At 41.9% G+C, this 23,002-nt stretch overlaps 1 long non-coding RNA gene across 1 annotated transcript; it reads left to right on the top strand.

The window, feature by feature from the left end:
- The first annotated feature begins 279 nt into the window (after nucleotides 1–279).
- On the top strand, nucleotides 280–565 carry LOC117049354. The gene is made up of 2 exons (XR_004426968.1): nucleotides 280–413; nucleotides 507–565. It is a non-coding gene; the product is annotated as an uncharacterized LOC117049354 (long non-coding RNA).
- The last annotated feature ends 22,437 nt before the right edge of the window (nucleotides 566–23,002 follow it).

Below are 23,002 nucleotides of genomic sequence, written 5' to 3'. Positions count from 1 at the left end.
ACAGACCCCACAGAGGTACCTGTGCTGGAAGCAGATCTGCTCCATTGCCAAGTGAGAGGCAGTGTCAGAGCTCTTGATAACATCAAGTGAACATCTGCAGTGTAGGATTGAGAGACACCTGCGTCTTGACTGCGCTGCTTTAGGTAACCGGCTGTTTTTGCTCCTGTGTCTGGAGGGGAGGGCTGCTGAAGACCCTAGTCTCTTCCAGGTGCATCTCAGGGACACGAGAAATAGAATTTTGCAAGCCTTCAGGAAACTTAATGGCAAGTGAACTTCACACTCCAATTTCAGTGATCTTTTTCAGTACAATCCTTTTGTGCTGGCCTCTCCATTTCCCCCCGCTTGATCTCTTCACAGTTCTGTCCAAGAGCCCACCACCCTCAGGTGAAGCCAGCTCTTCCTGCAGAAGTCAGGTCAGTAAGAACAGCTGTGTTCAAACAACATTTCTCTGGAATTGGTGGGAAAGGGCCGGGGACAAACTAATGAGTCCAGATTGCTTTTCACAGACCAGCAGAAGGAACTTCCAGGCCCATGGATTCACACTTCAGAGGGACAAACAAAAAGGTGAGCATAAAGGCAGAGTTTGAAGAGTGGGAGCAGTCTCTCTGTTCTGCCCTGCAAATTAATGGCAGTCAACATGGCACTCGGTGACTTAAACACATCTAGGTGAATAAAACCTTGATTGTGTTCTGTCTGCAACTTCATAACTCTTAAGGGTTTTCTTTTTTCCTGAGAGAACATTCTGTATTCAGAGTGTTCTCTCAGGTTTTGCTTTTCACCTTGTTGCATTGGCCAAAAAAAAGCAAAAGACGCTGGTGGTCGGCGCTCCTGGTTTCCAGGACGGGGTTCAAACCCCTGCGGTGTCCCTGCTTGCTTGCAACGCAACCTCTCTGTCTCTCTCTCCCCCTTAAGAGCTAAATGAAGCAAGGTCACTTGTGTGTGTCTAGGACAAGGTGGATTACATGGATGCTTCCCATCCTAGCACTCCTTGCCGCAGGGAACAAAAAACTTACTTCTTTTATATATATAGGACTGCCTCTTAATTTTGCATTGTTTGTTTAGGCAGTAACCTAAATATACAAACATTCTTGTACATTTTATGCTCCTTATCGCTACCCCCAACATCTGTGAGCTGAGGATCCCTTTCCCATCATCATCATTGGCCGAGATTGCGCTGGGCTCCCTGGCCCCTGACCCTGAGCCCCGCAAAGAAGGGATCAGCAAGGAACTGGGCGTGACGGAGGACATCTTGCATGTGTGAGTATTGTCCTGGCACCCCCTTCTACAAGAGGCAAGGTGTGGCGGCATTCGGGGCAGATGGTGGGCTCTGAGTCCTGGGTGCAGCCTGCTGGAAGGTCTCCTGCACAAGAGACAAGGTGGCACCGTAATGGATGGCATGTTGGACTTGAACCAGGGTTTAAACAACAACAACAATTTTATTCTTTGTTCCCCGCCCATCTGACCAGGTTGCCGCAGCCACTCTGGGCAGCTTCCAATAGGTATAAAAATATAAAACATTTAAAACTTCCCTATACAGGGCTGCTTTTAGATGTCTTCTAAAAGTTGTATAGTTATTTATCTCCTTGACATCTGATGGGAGGACGTTCCACAGGGCGGGTGCCACCACCGAGGAGGCCCTCCGCCTGGTTCTCTGTAACCTCATTTCTCACAGGAAGGGACGACCAGAAGGCCCTTGGAGCTGAACCCTTTGGAATGAGTCTGCTTCTTGGCCTGACCTACCCTGCAGGGTTGTTTGGAGCATAACTTGGAGGAAGAGTGAGGTGCAAGTAAAATAAAGTGGTGTGCTGAGCAAGACCTGCATTTGGATCAGTGTGTTTCTGCAAACCTCCTGTGAGGCTCATATAGGACAACTTCCTGGGGACGTAGGAATCTGCCTATCATCCATTTAGCACAGGACCACCTGCAGTTTTTCAGGGGGACAGACAGGCATAGTTCCCAGACCTACCAGGGACTGACCATCTGCATGCAAAGTGGCTGCTCTCCCACTGAGCTGGGGCCCTTCCCCAAGGGGGGGGGGTTGTGCCCACTGCTAGTGAATGAAAGTTGGTGGGATGCAGATCCCCTCGTATTTTCTGTAAAGTGGTATACATGCTGCTGATCCTATATAGAGGAGGAGGAGGATAATAAGAATAATTCTTCCCATCTTCTCTGTTGAGTCCTTTACATTCAGGTGGTGCTATGATAAGAATAAATTAATTAAGGGAAACAGTATAGTTTCTATCATCAAAATGTATTGGACCAGGTGCCCTGTGTCTGGCAAGAGTCAAAGGGAAGCTCAAGGACTGGAATAGAATGAGGATATTGGCAGAAGTGAGAGCTGGACCATAAAGAAGGCTGATCGCCGTAGAATTGATGCTTTTGAATTATGGTGCTGGAGGAGACTCTTGAGAGTCCCATGGACTGCAAGAAGATCAAACCTATCCATTCTCAAAGAAATCAGCCCTGAGTACTCACTAGAAGGACAGATCCTGAAGTTGAGGCTCCAGTACTTTGGCCACCTCATGAGAAGAGAAGAATCCCTAGAAAAGACCCTGATGTTGGGAAAGATGGAGGGCACAAGGAGAAGGGGACGACAGAGGATGAGATGGTTGGACAGTGTTCTTGAAGCTACTAACATGAGTTTGGCCAAACTGCGAGAGGCAGTGAAGGATAGGTGTGCCTGGCGTGCTCTGGTCCATGGGGTCACGAAGAGTCGGACACGACTGAACGACTGAACAACAACAATTGGCAGAAGGAGTGGCATGTTCATAGGGCTCTTACGTGTAGTACAAGTGTTGATTTTTATGTTTCAGTCTACACAAAATATATTCATATGTATTATTTTTTGCAGTCGATGGAGAGCAGATGAAGCCTGGATTCTGCATGTGTCCATCAGCTCCTTCCTGGAGCATCTCTCCTTGGTGGTGGAAACTATGGACCTGTTTGGGACACCTGTGGCTTGATACAGTAGATGGTTGCAACAGGAAGCTTCCCAACAGTCTTGGCTGGACTCTGGACTTGCCCCTGGGCTACTGATGTCACAGGAGGCCCTGAACATGCCATCCTTAGAGCCAAGATGTTGCTTTGTGTTCTGGAGCCAGCGGGGAACTCTTTGCTCTCGGATACTCTTGGACTTTGGTAGATTTTGGGTGCTGAGAAGCAGACAAGCCTGGGACTGCTTTGATATAAGACAAAGTACATGGAATCTGGTGCTCTAATAAATTATCCATTGTACTTTACTTTATTGTCTGCATGTGTTAACTGATTAAATATATTTGAGCCGGCTCACCATATTGAGTAATCAGTTACACAAACACAAGCAAAATCTTAATCATAGTGTTTCTCCAGGTGTTGCTGGACTCCAGTTCTCTTCAGCCCCATCCCGCAGGGCCGAGGGTCAGGGATAATGGGAGGTTTTAGCCCTCTCACCATTGCCATTCTAAGAGAATGAGGGAGGCGTTCATGGTGATTTCTGGCACCTCTCTTTCTAGAAAAATAGCTATTTTGCAGCCAATAGTATCGACATGGTGCAGAGATGAGGTTGTGCTGCTGCTACAGGAACTCCAAGAGGAGAGTGGCTGGAGCTGGAGGAAGGAAGCCATGGCTCTACTGTAACTTTGAAAAGGAAACACAACAGTCTAGCAACAAAACCATGCATTACATTCCGATCTACTTGTGAAAAAAATTGCTGAAGCTCCTTAGGAAAGCCAGTCCCCTTTCCTGGAGATAAGAAGTAGGCCAGATTAGAAAGGTTTCTAGTTGCTATGACACTGCACTGGAATCTCCTGATCAATTTGCACCCCGTTGGTTTGAACAGCCTTTTAATACCAATGCACATTCCAGCCCTATTGTTGGTCTCTCCCCTGTTTTTGATAAAATAATGGGGAGGGGGGAACTGGTTTGGATAAATCTAAACAATATTTCTTAATTCACTTTGTAAACTAAATTAATTTGCTTGTATAACTATATCAAAGCAATTAGGCATTGCCCTTGCCGAACATATCATATTAGTTCCATATATATGCGCTGGCTTGAGGAAGTGTGCTGAATAAAACAAAGGAGAATGAACAGATTGGTTGCAGATAATCCAAACATTTTTGATTAAAATGTAGAAGAATTTGAATAAGAATGCATTGTTTGGAATACATATAACCCAGTTCCCAGAAGACTATCTGGCTGCAAGTATACGTGGCTTTAATTAACTGCCCAAAAACATTTAAAAGACATTGGCTAGAACTAATTTTTATAATGGTATTTATATATTTGTAAATGTGTAATTATTATTTGCAACTGAGAATTTAATTGGAAGATTGCCTATTTGAGAGGGAAACATAAAAAGATATGTGGGAGGATTCAACCAAATGTAAACACTCTCAAGTCACATTCATTTCTGTGGGGGAGTTAGCAGATGTGGAGACTAATTTTCTAACAAGATTGTGAATTAATGGCACAGTTATTTTTATTTTGAACCTATTTTAATTCTGGTGTACTACTGCAATAGAAGCAATAATATTAAGACATGGCCATTACCTCCAACAATAAGCGATTGATTCCCCTCCTCCAATGATCCACCCGGCTCTGATGTTCACCCACTCACACTATGTTGGAGTTCACACACTGAGTTCAGAGGAGCTTGCGCCTATGAAACTGTACAGGGTTGTTGTCTTTACTTCCCTCTGGGTTGTATACCCTACAATAGAAAAAGCAAAAGGCGCAAGAAGTACAAAGGCAGTTGCTTTAGCAACATCTCCAAATAACACTAAATGGGGGAGTCCCTGCTAGTGTTTCCCCTTGGCTTAGATGCACAGCTCATATCCACCAGAGAAGACGATTCTCTGGAAGTCCATCCCAGCTGAGATTAGGCACCCCCCCACCCCACCCCTGTTGAATGTCAGGTGCTTGACAAAGATATTTTCATTTCAGCAGGCACTTTAAGAAAAAATTTCTTGTTTTAAAACAAATTTTCTTTCTTTTCTCTTCTTATTTTAATTTTTTTATGTAAACCACTCAAAAACAGGTAATTAAGTGGCTTATAAATAGCCTAAATAAATAAAATAAATGCACTCAACAAAATGTTGTCATGCTGCTTTTTGTTGATATATTACGTAAAGGGTAAAAATAGCCATGCACTGTATTCACCAGAAGCCCAGAACTGCAGGTATAAATGCATCTTGAATCTGTTTGTGTGAACTGTCATTATTAGTAAAACCTCAAAAAGGCATTTAACATGCAGGGGAGGTCTATTGCTTTCATTTCCTTCCTTTCCATTTTAAGTGAAATATATTGATATTTCTTAATATGAAAAGACCCTGATGTTGGGAAAGATGGAGGGCACAAGGAGAAGGGGACGACAGAGGACAAGATGGTTGGACAGTGTTCTCGAGGCTACCAACATGAGTCTGACCAAACTGCGGGAGGCAGTGAAGGATAGGTGCTCTGGTTCATGAGGTCACGAAGAGTCAGACACGACTAAACAATATGAATTAAGAAATGTGCTAGACATTGATCAGTTCATAAATTCTATTCGTTGCTCCAACTAGTCCAGATTATCTATCATGATTTTGCACAGAATGAGGAAAAGGCTGTTCTGTGAATCCTTTAAAGGACTACATGAGCCAATTCTCTTTTCCAGTGCTGCCAACAATACATTTGCAGTTGATATAGCTAAAAGCAAGAGCAAACCTCTGAAATCTAGCAGTGGAAAATACCTGTATTAATAAATTCATTCACCCTGTGGTGGGTGGCCCAGTCAGAATTGGTCTGCAGAGATTGTTCCCATGGCATTACCTGGGCTAAGTGTGAATCATGCTTCTGACAGCAAGCCTGCTACTTCACTGGAAGTGCTGCTCCACATTTTAGCTGACCTTAAAATTAGGAAATTGCTCATAAAATGAGGAAACTTGGAAGTAAGGAAGGAATTCAAGTTGAGAGAAATGGCACATGTGGAAACAGTTACAATAGGAAAACCAATAGAGAGGATTACAAAGGAACACCCATATCTTGTTCTAGAAAAAGGAATCAGATAAGAAGAAGGTGGGATGATAGGCAAAAACATTTTGGGTTACGGCAGGGAGGGGGAACCACTGGCTCTCTAGATGTTGGACTGTGTCTCATATCAGCCCCAGTTTGCATGGCCAGTGCTCTGGGAAGGTGGGAGTTCAATGACATCTGGGGGGCCCATCCCTGAGTTGGGATTACTCAGCAAAATATTGCACCTGAAGTAGCCCCTTCAGAAGAAGGAAAATGGACCTTTTGAAACCAGCTCTTCATTTCCCCTCTTACTTTTATGTACTCATCCAAACTAGTGTGGCTTTTGAATGGGACTTCCATTTCCATTTCTGTTCTAAATGTGAAGGACCAGGTTTTTGTGGCAAAGTCACCTGCCTTTGTGCATTTTGACTGGTTCCACTTGAAAGAGCAATATTGAGATCAATGCTGTCATTTGCTCACTTCACAGTTATATGTCTCAATTTCTTTCTTTCTTTTTTGGAGGCAGGGCAGAATGCCTCATGGGATGTATAGTATTAGAGATGCATTTAAAGAGCAAATATGTACAGAAGAAGAAGAAGAAGAAAAGGTCAGAATCCAAAGAACCATATTTGTGCTACTGTTTCATGCTGTTATTGTTGCAACCACTTTGAGTTCCTAAAATTGAATCAGGATATCAGTTTTAAAACAAACAAGTAAAGTTTCCCTGGAGGCTTTAGACTGCTTCTCTTGTACAGCACTTCCCTTGTACAGCAAGATGACAAACAGCTTTTATGTCTGAAGGAAGTTCCAAAAGCAGTTTGTGCTATGGTGTAGCTGTCAAAGAAAAGAAGTAAAACTAACTGCACTGGGCTAGTGAAAACCCTTTATGCGAGCCAGAAGCAGTTCTTTGGACCATAGCCAAGAAGTTATTGCAGTGCTGTTGCAATCCAAAATCCCCCAAATCCTGGATACGGGTTAAAATGTGAGTGGGCTGGGCAGATAATGAAGTGGGATGATTGTGAGGAGCATAAATAAAGACCCCTGTCTTTAATTACTAAATTTTCTTCTCTAGAATTACTTTGGTAGTTGTAGATTGTACGTTCTACAGGAGGCTGGTACAGTTACCTGTCTTGAGAAGGTTATCTTAATATGTATGAACCATTTCAAATGCTTAGAAGCCTCTTAGAATTTCCTGGCTAATTAAAATCATAAACATTAAGTAGCTCCAAAAGTAATGCCAAGAATAATAGTCCCTAAGAGTTAAAATAATGTTGTTACAGCTCCTGGTTGAACATCCTTTGTTAAACTGATTTCTTACTAATAGTGGGATGATCTGTTTCTTCACTTGGTTACTAGATTTATATAAAAAAAAAACATTCAAAAATTCCATTCATTTCATTTCAACATCAATTTGCTTTTGTTAAAATATCAGCGCAAAAAATCATATGGCATTTCAGAAAGAGAAAACCCTAATATTTCAAACACAGGAATGTCATTTTTTTCCTGAAGGAAGTTGTCATCTCATTGCCAATTACTTTGCTTAAAAAACTAAAGAAAACTATCACAAGCAGTTAATCTTCCCTGATTCTCTCCAGCTAAATGCCAGGGAAGACGACCCACTTGTTTATTTTCATTTATTTCTTATTTCACAACATTTATATGTCACTTTGGTTACAGTCAAAGTCTAAGTGATCTGCAATTTTTAAAAACATTACAGCTATGAATAAAAAACCCTCTAGATATTTAAAAACACTCAACAAAACCACTTCTGCTGTTGACATACCGGACCTCTCTTGTTTCTGGGAGAGTGAAGGCAAATGAAAGGGAAACCAACCCTTTCCCACTTCCCCAACCAGAAGGAGCAGTGCATATAATTATTTGAGGGAAATAATATATAAGAACATATTTCTATGAATGTAAAGCAAGAGTCGTGTCCAGATTTCTCCCTAAAATTTCTAAACTAAATGATGTCAGAAATAGCTAGATAGCTTAGTCTATTGCTGACTGTTTTTATAATTAAGAAATTGTGTATCTTAGCTCTCTGTAGACATGTGCACACACATCACCAAGAAGCAATCAGCGTTATCAAAGCTGACAGTGCTTGTGTGGCATGTGCAACTGGTGGATCATTCTGTGCGCAACTCCATGTGCACCCCCCCTTACACCTCTCTTTTGTTTAAATGGGTTGAAGGCCAACACATACTTGTTTTTCCTCACTAGATCATGCTTTGGGGTAGAAGGATGAGCGAGATGACCCAAAGTATTCTAGCCCAATCTAAGATCTTGTCATTTATATGATTTCACCATTTGACATGTTATGTTCAAGTTTGGCAATATAAATATATGGGTCTGGGACTCTCAGGTTCTTCCAGCTTTCCATGCTAAAGCCCAAGGAATAGAGGTTGTTAATAAAGGCCATTTATAACTTCTGCTGTTAGGAAATGCAGGAACTTTCATTTAAGTGCCATTTAACTGAAATTATGAATGTAAAGTTCAAACGGTTTCCTGTTATGTCAAATATTTCATTCGGTTAGTCAGATGCCCTCCTTAAGTGAAAAAGTTTATTTTCTGACATAATTCTTAAATAGTAAGAGTGAAAGACTTGTTGCAGGGGATGGGGTGAAATTGACTTGAAAATAAGCACACTTTGGGGACTTTTATCCTTTTGAGGATAAAATCCAGAAATATATATCTATATTTCTAAATTTTTCTATATCTGAATACATATCTATATATCTATATATTGGTTCAGTTGAATATGGATATGCTGTAAGCTGCCTAGAGTGCCTGGGGAAACCCAGCCAGATGGGCGAGGGTATAAATATTACTATTATTATCTATATATATTAAAATGTTCCCATTGCGTGCGCATCCGGCCACACCTTGCTCCGTAACCGCGGGACCAAATCACATCAAATTTAGGACAAAGCGTAACATGACCATAGGGGAAGAATATAGCATAATAAAAATGTAAAAAAACACACATGTCATGCCTAAAATATAGAATAAAGGCCCCCCAAAATGGCGCGCCTATTATACCTCACCAGCAAAAGGAATGAAGACTCCAACAGCATCCAATAGAAAGGTGGATTGCCTGCTGACGTCATCAGACCTGGCCAGAGCAACAATGCCTGTGCCCTCACCTAAAATGGCCGCTGCAGCTTCGCATGTGCCGAGGAAAAAAACCACGGAGCAGGAGGCATGCCTGAGAGGTCGCACTGAGTAAGACCAGCTCTGAGGGGATTGTGTCGCTGGGGTGCGTGATTTTGGGACTGGGGTAGAGGAGAATGCTCTTTAAGGCTCCAGTACCCTAATCTAAAATGGCCGTTGCAGCTTCGCATGTAAAATGCATCTCTGGGTTATTTGTGGGGCATAGGAATTAGTTCATTTCCACACACACACACCCCAAAATATAGTCTGGCCTACCACATGGTCTGAGGGAAAATGGACCGGCCCACGGCTGAAAAAGGTTGCTGACTCCTGCTGTAAAGGGACAGGGAAGAATGAAAACAGGAGCTTCCAGAATACTCTCGGGGTCAGGAGAATTTTAAAAAGCAAAAAAAAAAAAAAAAGAAATAAAGAAATAAAAACAACCCCACAGCAACGCGAAAGTGGGGGGGGGGAGGAGACAGAGAGGTGCCAGGCAAGAGTTCAACGGGAGAAGCTGTGGGGAGGAAGGCTAAAACGGGGGAAAGACAAACAGGAGGCAGGTGGAAGTTCAACAGGGTAAGCTGTGGGAGGCATGCGCTTTCTCTTTTACATCTTCCTTTGCCATTTCACAAAATGAGCCACAGCAACACGTGGCCGGGCAGCTAGTTACAATTCCCAGCATCTTTTACAAACTACGATCCACAGGATTCTAGGGGTGGGGTGTTATATGTACGGTGTGTACACACAGTTTATACTGTAATAACTGACATTTTAAAGTGTTTTAAGTAAATGGTCAAAACCTCTTTGATCAAACAATAAATTATACTGATGCTGAAATATTCTACCATTTTGATATTATTATTATTATTATTATTATTATTATTATTATTATTATTATTATTATGTTTGTAGCCTGCCCAACTGACTGGACGGCTTTTTGTAGTTCCATTGGAAATTGTTTCCCAAATCTTATTTTATTGTAGGCTCATTCACCTTCTTCAGTGCCTGGTGGGCACTGCAATCCAAACCTCTTTTGTGCTGGGCAGGGGGGGTTGTATTGGGTGAAGGTGTTGCTCTGCTGGTGCAGATCTTCCTGTTCTGTCTCCCTATTGTGGGAAACCTGCAGAAAGCTCTGCTAGCCTGGGATTTGCTGGATCCTGATCTGGCCCCAATGTCATCACATTGGGCACAATGCCAGCTCCAGGTCAGCACAGTGATTTGCCTGCCCTGCCTTCTGCCCCAGCCAGCATGAGCAACATGGCTGTGGATGTGTTGAGAAGGGCATTGATTGCACCCTAAGGCTTCTTTTGTCACCTTGTATTATTCACATGGGTAATACAGTGCCAGTCCAGGATCATGTAAGGAAAAAGATGTCATCATTATGTAACTACATAGCCAATCAGATTTGGCTCTGTGCCCATGTCACCAAGGACAAATCAATTTTGTGTGTGGGTAATGCTTCATGAATTGGTTACTGGTCTTGAGATAATTACCAAAAATTAACTAAAAGGGAAGCTGCTTTTCAGTGTTGCCAAAAATAAGCATTTCTGAGAATATTTGACTTGCTTTAGTGTAGGCTAAACTCATTCCCTGCACTTGGAGACTCTGTAAGACTCAGGCATGCTCCTATCTGTATGTTCTAATTCTTGGCTCTCATACTTGGTCACACTATTTATAAAGCCTAATGAAATTTTGGCAGAGTATTGCAGAATGTTGGAAATTGGATTCATAAAACTATGTATATTTCTGATGAAAGCAGCACTATCCAAGAATAGATGTTACTCAGGGTACCAAACCTTTTACTGGGAAAACGTGTTCACATTTTAAATGATTGACTTTATGCACAGTTCATGAAACAGCTGAGCATCCATTTAATCAAGGGTGATTTATTTTTGTGCACAACGGTTATTAATTGATTGGAATGTGAATTTCACAAATATAGAATCTCCCCCCAGACCAAAATATGAAAAATGTGGCATTCATATTATATTATTATAATAATATATATTAAAAAACACAGAAACATACACGGGATCTGATTGTTTAATACAAAGCATCAGTTACTGGCTGTAGTTCAACACAGAGAGATAGGCGTGATTAAGCCCCTTGAAATCAATGGACTAAACGTGCCCAGCTCTGTGTTGGATTTTGGCCATTCAGTGTGTAATGTAAAGTTTATATACTAGATTCACTAGGGGAAAAACATGTGGCTGCCTTTGCCATCTACATAAGTTGGATTTGCAGAAACATGTTTTTAAAGGGAGCCCCAAGCAGTCACTGAAATGGTGCAAGACATGATTTTATTAGAGTTTAGATAAAAAGATTTAATGTTTTTAGTTTTGGAGAGCACTAGAGGTTAAAGTCACCATCTGAAGTTAGTTTGTGTTTTCATAAACCATTTTTTTTTAAAAAAACAGATCTGCTCATTTAAAATTTTTCAGAGGTCATCAAAGCCCACTCAATAAAGTATTTGATTTGCCTTCATTTGGTTTCGAAGGAAAGGTCTCTTAAGAAACGGGAGCTGTACAATTTAAAAAAACATTTCCTGGACTTTTAACTGTTGCTATTCCCAAATACGAAGTTCATCTCAAAGACTGACTGGACAAGCTTTCGAAGGCCATCTTTCAGAAGTGGGTTCATTTGCCTGTGTTCCAATAGTATTTTATAAAGTTGTCAGCCCCTGGCTGCTTTATTACAGCAAAGATGAAATGACGGTTACTGGAATTCCTTTTGCCCATAAATTACACAACCCATAGACATTTCTGTGTTCATTAGAACAGGACGACTAGGCAGCAGTCAAAGCATTTTCATACAGGATTCTTGATGAACTGAGTCTGAAGAGGTAACATGCTAGCATAGAGACCAGGGCACTATGTCAAATTTTTAAACTCACTTATCCTACCTCTTTAGCCAAGACAGTCAGGGGAGTATCAAAGGGTGTATAATAACTTGCAGGCTATGCATCTAAGTCAGTACAGACTTTATTAAGGGCCTCAAGAAGGCCAATCAATATTTTATCTCTAAGGCCAGCTTACTAGAAATGCAAACTTAATTGAAAAAGAGGAGCAAATGGAAGTTGCCCCCAGTGTGGCTTTGTTGAAGACAATTCCTTCAACGTTGTCTTCTCCCACCCTTTTTCAAAAGCAAAGTTAGATTTTTTTAATCTGTGTTGATAAATAATAGTGGCCAAGCACATGCAGATGAGTAAGTAATCTCATTTCCTTAACAACAAAATGCCTATATAGTGGCACCTGACTTTCCAAATAGACTGAAAGGATGGGCAATTTTGTTTGTTTCTGTATTCTGTTAAATTTGTATCCTGCACTTCCTCTCAAAGGAGCTCAGGGTGGCAATGCCTCTTTCCTATACTTGTCTGGACTGAGTGTAAGCTTGTTGGTCCACATCCAGTTTCTGACTAGTCCCTCATTGCTAGTCTGGGACTTCCACTGACTTCTGGAAGGATTTCTATCAATGTGTGTGCATTCAGCAATGTTGTCAGCTGTTCCAGTACTATTTTGCTTTATGTATGGTAATTCTATGCAGGAGGCAGTGGAAGACAGGAGTGCCTGGCGTGCTCTGGTCCATGCGGTCACGAAGAGTTGGACACGACTAAACAACAACATGGTAATTCTATCGACTATTCTCCCCACCTGCACCTCTGTAGGTTATTTTAGAATCATCTTTGGTCTAGTCAGTGAACAACAGCCTGGAAGTAAAGCTTAAACAGAATATTGGCTGGCCCCAATACTAGCCCAGGAATGTTAATAATACTAATACTAATACTAATACTAATACTAATACTAATACTAATACTAATACCAATACTAATACCAATAATACCTGCTGCACTTTCAAGGGATGGTGGAAGAAGGTACATCATTCAGATGTTCCACCACCACTGAGGCAGGATTTTGGCTGTGTACACTTTACCATTTCCTAAAATTCCAGTGTGCTCCCGCCACTGATGTTTGAGCTACAACCTGTATGCTTCCCGTAGCTTTTTGAGAGATCCTGCTGTTCGGGGTGTTTCCCATCAAACCAGCTTCCATTTGATTTGAAAACCTAAGCCATAGTTAAGCTGAGGTGTGTGCATTTGAGACAGCTGCTGCACACACACAGAGGACAAGCTTCAGTGAATGACAAGACCCCCCTCTTGACCTTGCTGATGTGCTCCAAAGGAAAGCAGAGCAATACCTCTGGCACCAGCTTGGCTGCAGGAGCTGATGCAAAGAGGTGTACAACACTCCATCCAGCCATCTTAGGGACTCCACTCTGGATTTGTGTAGTGTTTACTCTTTAGCCTTTTCTTCTTCCAAAGATATCCTGCAAGGCAGCAGAGGTTTAGAACCAGAGTTTTCAGAGTCCAGAGAGTGGCTAGTTGGAAGAGCCTAGTGAGGGGTAGGGGTAGGGAGAAGATGGCCCTGAAGGTTTTTTTTGGGGGGGGGGGACGACACTGAACCTAATGGTCTTGCTGCACACAGAAACCATATAGTGTTATGAGTTTGTGAGCGCCAGACTCTCTTGTGTTATTAGATTTAGACTCCTCTTGTTATGGGTTTCTGGATGACAGTCAAAGAACCCCAGGCCAGTTACTGATGAGGTAATTTGTGATTGGCCATCAGGAGAAGAAAAGAAAGGTGACAAGCCCTTAGGAAAGCCACTATATGAGAGCCAGTGTGGTGCAGTGGTTAAGAGTGGTAGACTCGTAATCTGGGGAACTGGGTGTGGAGAACTAGCCTCATGCCAGGTAGGGGTTAAGTGTTCTGACAGTTAGAACCCTCAGGGGCGGGCTTAGCCTGAGTATAAAACACCCCTCCCAGTGGGCAGTAAGTCAGTCAGAGTTGTAGTTGAAGTTGAAGTATGGGCAGGAGGAGGAGTTAAGTGCGGGGAGTTAGAGTTGGAGTTGAAGTGTGAGTCAAGAGATAGAGCTGGGAGTTTAGAGTCTTAGGTGGATGTTAGCAGAGAGGATAAAGAGATTGTGAAACGCATTGTTATTGCTATTTAGTTAACATTTAGAGGTATTAGGCCGGTAACATTTTAGAGGTATTAGGCCGGTATAGGACAACTGTTATAAGCTTATTGAACAACCTTTTATTTATCAGCAACCACAAGCTTTGTACGCAATAAACATCTTTTTAGTTCACAATATCCTCGTCTGTGGTGAATGGAGTAAGCAGGATCCAGCTAGTAGTCTGAAGGGCGGCAGCTGGGGACTGTTTGTCGTTGGTGCAGCACTCATAGACCGTAAAACGTCCGGGGGTGGGCTGTACAGGGCGAAGGGCCCGCGACATTAAAGTGGTGGCAGCGTCGGGATCGAAAGATAGACATAAAGTGGTGGTCACGTTGAGATCAAAGATCTAAAGTGTTGGCAAGCAGTGCCAAGGTACAAGGAAGATTTAAGGGTGACGCATTGTGGGAAGTGTGAGGCTTAAAGAGGATTTAAGCAAACTTCTGTGAGACTCTACAATCTAGTCAGGAAGGGGATCGCATACACCTGGAAAGGGAGAAGGGGAATTCAGAGAGGAATTACCTGGCCCTAGGGTGTGGTGTGATAGCGCCTAAGACTGTGAGATTGTGAGAGAGTTACAAAGATACTTTGCGTTTGAAACTATTTCAGGCAGAAAGGTTTATAGTGAGAGGTCGGAAAAGTACGCTGGACAAAGTGCACTGAGGTAACTTTAGGCGTGACTTTGGACCTAAACTGTGGAAACTAAGCCTGGAGAAATAGTTTAACTGAAACATCCTTGATTTAAGTACAGAAATAATACCACCAAATAAATAGAAAATGCCACCTAGAAAGACTAAAACAGCTCTTAGGGACTCACAAGTAGAAAGCTCTGAAGAAGAAAATGGGGTTTCCCAGATTGAGGAAACCAGTACTGAAACAGTTAACAAACATCCTGCTGAGGGGACTAGTTTTAAAGCCTCAGAGGAATTTGAGAAATGGAAACTAGAACAAGAATATAAACTGAAGGAATTAGAAATGAGATTACAAGCTGACGCAAAAGAGAGAGAATTAAAGTTACAAGCTGAGGCAAAAGAGAGAGAATTAAAATTACAAGCTGAGGCAAAAGAGAGAGAACTAAAAGAGAAAGAAATGAAACTAAAAGAGAAAGAAATGACCTTAACTATTGAGAGAGAAAGAGAACGGGAAGAAAGAGAATATTTATTAGAAATGAAAAGACTTGAATTATCGGCTGTAGAAAATAGAAACAACAACAATAGTTCCACACAAAATCCTAGCAGGGTGGATTTAAAAAGATTCCCTGGCTTCAAAGATAAAGACGATCCTGAAGCGTTTATCATTTCTTTTGAGAGGGCTTGTGAAGATTTTGAAGTAAAAGATGAGGAGAAAATGCAAATACTGAGAGCGCGTATTAGTGGAACATTAACAGAGATTTATTCTCAAATGCCATCTGATCAATCTAAAGATTTTGAAGCATTTAAACGGTTGGTTTATGTCAGATTCGGAATTACTGCAGAACAACTGAGACAAAAATTTAGAACAATAACAAAAGTGCGTGAGGAAACATTTGCTCAACTAGGAGCTAAAACTACAAATTATTTAAACAAGTGGCTAGAACAGGAGGGTGCTGATTCTGTGGCGAAAATAAAAGAGGTGTTCGCATTAGAACAATTTTATGACACGATTAATACCCATCTGAAGTATTTAATTAAAGAAAGACGACCTAAAACCATCCGGGAAGCTGCTAATCTGGCAGATGAAATAAATGAAATCCGAGAACACGCTTATGATGCCCCAAAATATAAGGACAAACAGTGGGAAACAAATAAGTTTAAGAGAATGCAACCGCCCACAAAGTTTACCACAGAAACTGCCAAGAAAATTTTTCCCGCCAATGCAAATGTTCCCCATAACACGACTATGACAACGGGGGAGACTGAGGGAAAAGTAAATAAATATAGTGAGGGTAAAAGGCCTGAATTAATCTGTTGGCAATGTGGGAGAAAAGGCCATCGACAGGTGGACTGTAGAACTGAACTCAGAACTAAGAGTGCAAATACTATCCCTCAGAAGCAGACATATTGTGTCCAAACTGTGGAGACAGAGCCAACTGCCAACATGGTTGCCACGACAACCGAGGCCCAGTCAGAGGCTGATGAGTTACCAGTGGCCCAAGTTGTGAGGTGCTATATAATTCAACAAGATGACATGCTATTACACAAAACAGGAGAAGAAATTTGGGTGAATGGTAAACCATATAAAGGCTTAAAAGACACAGGGTCTCAGATTAGTATTGTACATCCTGATTTGTTAAAGCCAGAAGACTTTATTAAAGGCAAAACAATCAGTTTAAAAGGAATATCAAAACAGCCAGAAATCTTGCCAGTCGCATTAGTTAATCTGACATATAAACAATGGTCTGGAAAATGGCAAGTAGCAGTTTCACCAGAAATCCCAGCTCCAATGTTAATCGGGTGGGATCTCCTTGACCATGTACAGAGTGCATTTGTAATAACTAGGGCACAAAAACTGCGACAGTTACCTCAGGAGGAAAGGCCTGATACAATTGTTGAACTGACACAAGATACAAGTATAATGCCAGTTACAAATAGTCAAGCAGCTAGTTTTGCAGCCAAGCAGAAACTAGATACAGATTTACAGAAATATTTTCAAGCCACAGCCGTGAATACAGTATTAACCCCTGAAAGCCCGGAGCGGTTTATAGTCAACAATGGGTTGCTATACAGGGAGATTCTTTTAAAGCCTAATAGAGGGGGTAATGAGATCCACAGGCAACTGATAGTACCTACTGAATTCAGAACCAAGATAATACAACATGCACATGGCAGTATCTTTGGAGGTCACTTGGGAATCACCAGAACCAAACAAAGGGTGTCCCAAAATTTCTTTTGGCCTGGGATGGGCAAGCAAATAAAGTTATTTTGTCGAACGTGCCATACTTGCCAATTACAAGAACAGTGCAAGGTTGCTCAACACAAACAGAAAGTTTGGTATGACAAAAAGGCACCTGAGAGATCTTTTGAGCCAGGACAAGATATTTTATTAATCAGACCAGTAAACAGTGACAAGTTACAACTGACACGGGAAGGTCCTTGTAAGATCATTTCAAAAATGAATGATATAAACGATATAATTCAATACGGTGAAGGGAGGCGGGTCATGCATGTGAATAGGATAAACCCAATCAAGTCCCTAAACCATGAACCCAATCTAGACTACAGTAGTCACGTTGTTGAAAAAGCCTGTGATATTGGTAAAGGAGTGGCTACCTGCAATATGACCAGTGACCTATCTGTGAGATCAGTTAGAACAACTAGTCATAGTTACGATAAACCATTCATCAGTTGGAAAGATAGAAAGAAAGACGTACTGGAAGTTATAGCTGGCATGGGGGGCCTATCGACTTTCTATGAAAGTGAAAGTGTTTCCTACACTAGAGATTGTGTGGTGGGAAGATGGGTACCCTGCTGCTCATGCAACACAAATAAATGTCCAAAATGAATGTAGTTACACAGCATTAACAGGGTTACCACGTCAAAGGCATACAAAAGTAATCTTAAAATTGCTCGAAGTGGGAACTAATAAATCACTACAGACCAAAGATGAACTGACAACAAGGGAGATTGCTATGAGCAATAAGCAATCAGAGCTTGTTAGCCTACTTGCATTAAGAGATCACGCTTGCCTAGAAAGCTTCAGCAAGCTGAATAAAACAGAGGATATCCACAAACTTCTGCAAATAGTTCCCAGTGCATTTAAAAGCCAGACAACCAGTGTTTATGCAGCTTATGATGACCTGGAGATGTGTGTACAAGTCTGCGAGCTTAAACATTTAACAGAGATCCTGAAGGAGGGAGAGGTTGAACTAAGAGAGCTTTTGACCCTGAGAAACAAGGACTCTACCCAGCTTGAGATCCACAATCGTTACAGACGCCTCGAGTGCAGAGATCGGAATGGGACTGTGTCATCTGGCCGGGGAAGACAGCTTACATCCCATCACGTTTGGCAGAGAAAAGACTGGTGCCCCGAGAAAGATACTTCTTGCGACGGTTAAGGACGATAAGGAGCGTGAAAGGATCCTAAACATCATCGCAGACGCCTTATAATGAAGACCCAAAGACAAAGGTTAATGGACAGTTACGGTTTTTCTTGCAATAAAGACCTAATGCTGCATGAACTATTGTATATAATGTTCACAACTATATGTACTTTTACTGAAGATGTAACTGTTTATGCTATAGTTAGGTAATATAGGTAAGAGTTATAAAATGTTTGTTTATGTAATGTCTATATTGATGTTTTAAACTGTTGTTTGTATCAGAGGGATACTTTGGCGAGTAACTCCTCTGATACAAACCTAAAAAGGAGGGAGGTATGTGGAGAACTAGCCTCATGCCAGGTAGGGGTTAAGTGTTCTGACAGTTAGAACCCTCAGGGGCGGGCTTAGCCTGAGTATAAAACACCCCTCCCAGTGGGCAGTAAGTCAGTCAGAGTTGTAGTTGAAGTTGAAGTATGGGCAGGAGGAGGAGTTAAGTGCGGGGAGTTAGAGTTGGAGTTGAAGTGTGAGTCAAGAGATAGAGCTGGGAGTTTAGAGTCTTAGGTGGATGTTAGCAGAGAGGATAAAGAGATTGTGAAACGCATTGTTATTGCTATTTAGTTAACATTTAGAGGTATTAGGCCGGTAACATTTTAGAGGTATTAGGCCGGTATAGGACAACTGTTATAAGCTTATTGAACAACCTTTTATTTATCAGCAACCACAAGCTTTGTACGCAATAAACATCTTTTTAGTTCACAATATCCTCGTCTGTGGTGAATGGAGTAAGCAGGATCCAGCTAGTAGTCTGAAGGGCGGCAGCTGGGGACTGTTTGTCGTTGGTGCAGCACTCATAGACCGTAAAACGTCCGGGGGTGGGCTGTACAGGGCGAAGGGCCCGCGACACTGGGTTCGTGTCTCCGCTCTTCCACATGCAGCTGCTGGGTGACCTTGGGCCAGTCACACTTCTTTGAAGTCTCTCAGCCCCACTCACCTCACAGAGTGTTTGTTGTGGGGGAGGAAGGGAAAGGAGAATGTTAGCCGCTTTGAGACTCCTTCGGGTAGTGAAAAGCGGGATATCAAATCCAAACTCTTCTTCTTCTTCTTCAAAGAGAGGGGGCTCTATGTCAGAGGGCAAATGGGAGGGTCCCCTCCTCCAGCTCTTAGCAGAGTTGAAGTGGAATTTGAGATGGCTGTGATGTGACTTATTGGGGGGGAAGGTTGCAGGCTGGAAAAGGCAGAGGCAGAACACAATGGTTGCTTTCTGCTGGGATCCAAGGCTGCAGCTATGGGAGAAACTGTAAACCCCTCCATTGCAGGCACAGGTTGTATATATGCGTAAAGAAACCATATATCATAAAGACAGCACAGTCTCTATTGCGTCTCATTTCCAAAAGGAAACATGGACCCTGGCTGAGTGCCTGGAACCCCTGGAACCTCACACTGCTTAGAGATTGGGGTTGTGTGCCCACACTACTATGATGCATATCCCTGTCTCCCAGGGGCGAGGGGCATCTAGGGCCCTATGAATGAAGGTAACCATAGACATATGCGGTATAGATGTACACATATATATGCTGAACATAGGAGTAGGAAACAGATACGGCTGGCATGCCTATCTATGGTACAACAAAGTAGAGGTCCATAGAGATTTTTAAAATCATATAATAAGAAGACCCTTATACGAGGTGTGGATCAGATATAAGGACTGGATGGAAAGGAAAACCCCACAATGGCTATCAATACAAGAGGCCCAGGCAGTGAAAAAACTGAACACGGAAAGACAATGGCTGACATACACAGATTAATTAACAGAAGAAAACAACATGATAAAAATCAGGCCATATGAGAAAATAAAAGGTAAAATGACAGGATGGTGGGAATATCACCAATTGAATAGTATATTTCAAAAGGATAAGAAAATGAAGGGGTTTGACCAGCAAAAGTCAATAATAGAAAACACACTCCTGCAAAATAACACGAAACCACTGTCAAAGATTTACGAATTTTTACTCGAATGGAATACAAAGGATGAGGAAATTAAAAGTGTAATGATAAAGTGGGCAATGGATATAGGGCATAACATCGACTATGAAAAATGGCTGAAATTATGGAGTACTGGGATTTACAGCTTGTATGTCATTGTAAAAAAAACCTATACAAAATGATGTTGTTGTTGTTCAGTCGTTCAGTCGTGTCCGGCTCTTCGTGACCCCATGGACCAGAGCACGCCAGGCACGCCCATCCTTCACTGCCTCTCGCAGTTTGGCCAAACTCATGTTAGTAGCTTCGAGAACACTGTCCAACCATCTCATCCTCTGTCGTCCTCTTCTCCTTGTGCCCTCCATCTTTCCCAACATCAGGGTCTTTTCTAGGGAGTCTTCTCTTCTCATGAGGTGGCCAAAGTACTGGAGCCTCAACTTCAGGATCTGTCCTTCTAGTGAGCACTCAGGGCTGATTTCCTTCAGAATGGATAGGTTTGATCTTCTTGCAGTCCATGGGACTCTCAAGAGTCTCCTCCAGCACCATAATTCAAAAGCATCAATTCTTCGGCGATCAGCCTTCTTTATGGTCCAGCTCTCACTTCCGTACATTACTACTGGGAAAACCATAGCTTTAACTATACGGACCTTTGTCGGCAAGGTGATGTCTTTGCTTTTTAAGATGCTGTCTAGGTTTGTCATTGCTTTTCTCCCAAGAAGCAGGCGTCTTCTAATTTCGGGACTGCTGTCACCATCTGCAGTGATCGTGGAACCCAAAAAAGTGAAATCTCTCACTGCCTCCATTTCTTCCCCTTCTATTTGCCAGGAGGTGATGGGACCAGTGGCCATGATCTTAGTTTTTTTGATGTTGAGCTTCAGACCATATTTTGCGCTCTCCTCTTTCACCCTCATTAAAAGGTTCTTTAATTCCTCCTCACTTTCTGCCATCAAGGTAGTGTCATCAGCATATCTGAGGTTGTTGATATTTTTTCCGGCAATCTTAATTCCGGTTTGGGATTCATCCAGTCACAAAATGATGTACAGATGGCATATTACACCCACCAAACTGGCAAGAATGTATAGAATGGGAAACAAAAACTGTTGGAAATGTGATTAAAAGAAGGTGACCTATTTCACATGTGGTGGACCTGTGAGAAAGTAAAGACATATTGGGAAAATATTTATAATGAATTTTTTAAAAAAATTCAGATACACATTTAAGAAAAAACCGGAAGCATTCTTGCTAGGGATGGTGGAGAGTGACATAATAAAAGACGACCAACAGTTCTTTTTGTGCGCTACGACTGGGGCGAGACTGCGGTTGGCGCAAGTCTGGAAGCAGCAACAAATACTGACTGTAGAACAATGGCAACAAAAAATAATGGGATATGTAGAAATAGCTAGATTGACGGCGATTATTAGGCAGAAGGGCAATGAAACTTTTCAAAAAGAATGGGGGAAATTTATGGACTATATAGGAAAAAGGTGTTAAATACAAAGAATACCGGTAGGAACGATATAAAACTCTCAGCGTGAACAAAATTAGAATGTATAAAGGAAAATGGAAATGTGGTAAATGGAAACGAATGGATATAAATAACTTAAAAGTTGGTATAATTGTTAGACAGTTGAAGATACCATGTTTCTCCTAAAATAAGACACCGTCTTATATTTCCCCCCCCCCTCAACAAAACACAGTATGGCTTATTTTCAGGGGATGTCTTATTTTAACAGCGTCGCATCGGTACGCTGCATAGCCACGCCTCTCTAGGCTGTTTTAATGGGAGGTGCCGCATCACTATGGCTTATTTTCGGGGAACGGCTTATATTTCGCAAATGCATAGAAATCCTGCTATGGCTTATTTTATGGCTATGTCTTATTTTAGGAGAAACACGTAATAAGAAAGATGAACGATGATAAGACAATGTGGAAAATGAAGAATCAAGTTAAAGAAGACAGTAGGAGGAAGAGGGGAAGTCAAGGAGTTATAAAGAATGTGTGGAATATAAATTGTATGTGATGTAATGTTAAAAGTAAAATCAATAAAGAATATATATAGGCTGGAAGGCTCACGCAAAAGATCCTGCTCCCCATGAGACATGAGGCAATAATAATTAATAAATAATTAATAAATCAACAGAAAATGATAACAACCTCCCACCTTTCACCATGAATGAGGTTTCAGGGCAGGTTGCACAATCAGAAAATACAATTTTAAAACAGATAAAATACATAAGGCCATTCCAAAATGGACCTGAGCAATATAAATTCACTAAATGAGGCGCACCATGAAAATGAAATACCTTAATGGTCAAAGGCCAAGGTGAAGAGGTATGTCAACAGCATTCAGTGAGACCTGTACCATGAAGATGCTAGACCAGGTGTGGGGACCATCTGCCCTCCAAATGTTTCCAAAGTACACCTCCCACTTGCCTCATCAGCCATGGCCAATGGCCAGGGATGATGGGAGTTGTAGTTCAGCAACATCTGTAGGGTGAAAGGTTCTCCTCATCTGTGCTAGATGCACTTCTGTGGGGAAGGAGTTCCACAGGGAATGCCCTCTCCCAGGCACCACACCCTGCACCCTGCCATTGTTTCCTTTGGAGGCAGTTACCACTTCACTTCGAAAACCTGTGAAACCCTGAAAAGCTTTTGTGTCAGAACTGAGAGCTGGGTTAGTAGATGCACCCTGAGCTGAAATCCCTCATTTTTCCCATCTCCATTATTCTGGAATGATCTATTGACCCATCTATAGCTCTAAAGTAGCTGCATATACCAATTTCTGATAACTGTAAATGCAGATTCATGTTCTTCTGATAAACTCTCTTAACCTTGTGGTCCACATGTCACAACATAATATTTGTTGTGATGAGCGA

Source organism: Lacerta agilis, chromosome 7 (assembly GCF_009819535.1).
Source record: "Lacerta agilis isolate rLacAgi1 chromosome 7, rLacAgi1.pri, whole genome shotgun sequence".
Lineage (NCBI taxonomy): Eukaryota > Metazoa > Chordata > Lepidosauria > Squamata > Lacertidae > Lacerta > Lacerta agilis.
The sequence above is the reverse complement of the archived record's forward strand: the minus strand, read 5'-3'. Positions and strand labels throughout refer to the sequence as shown.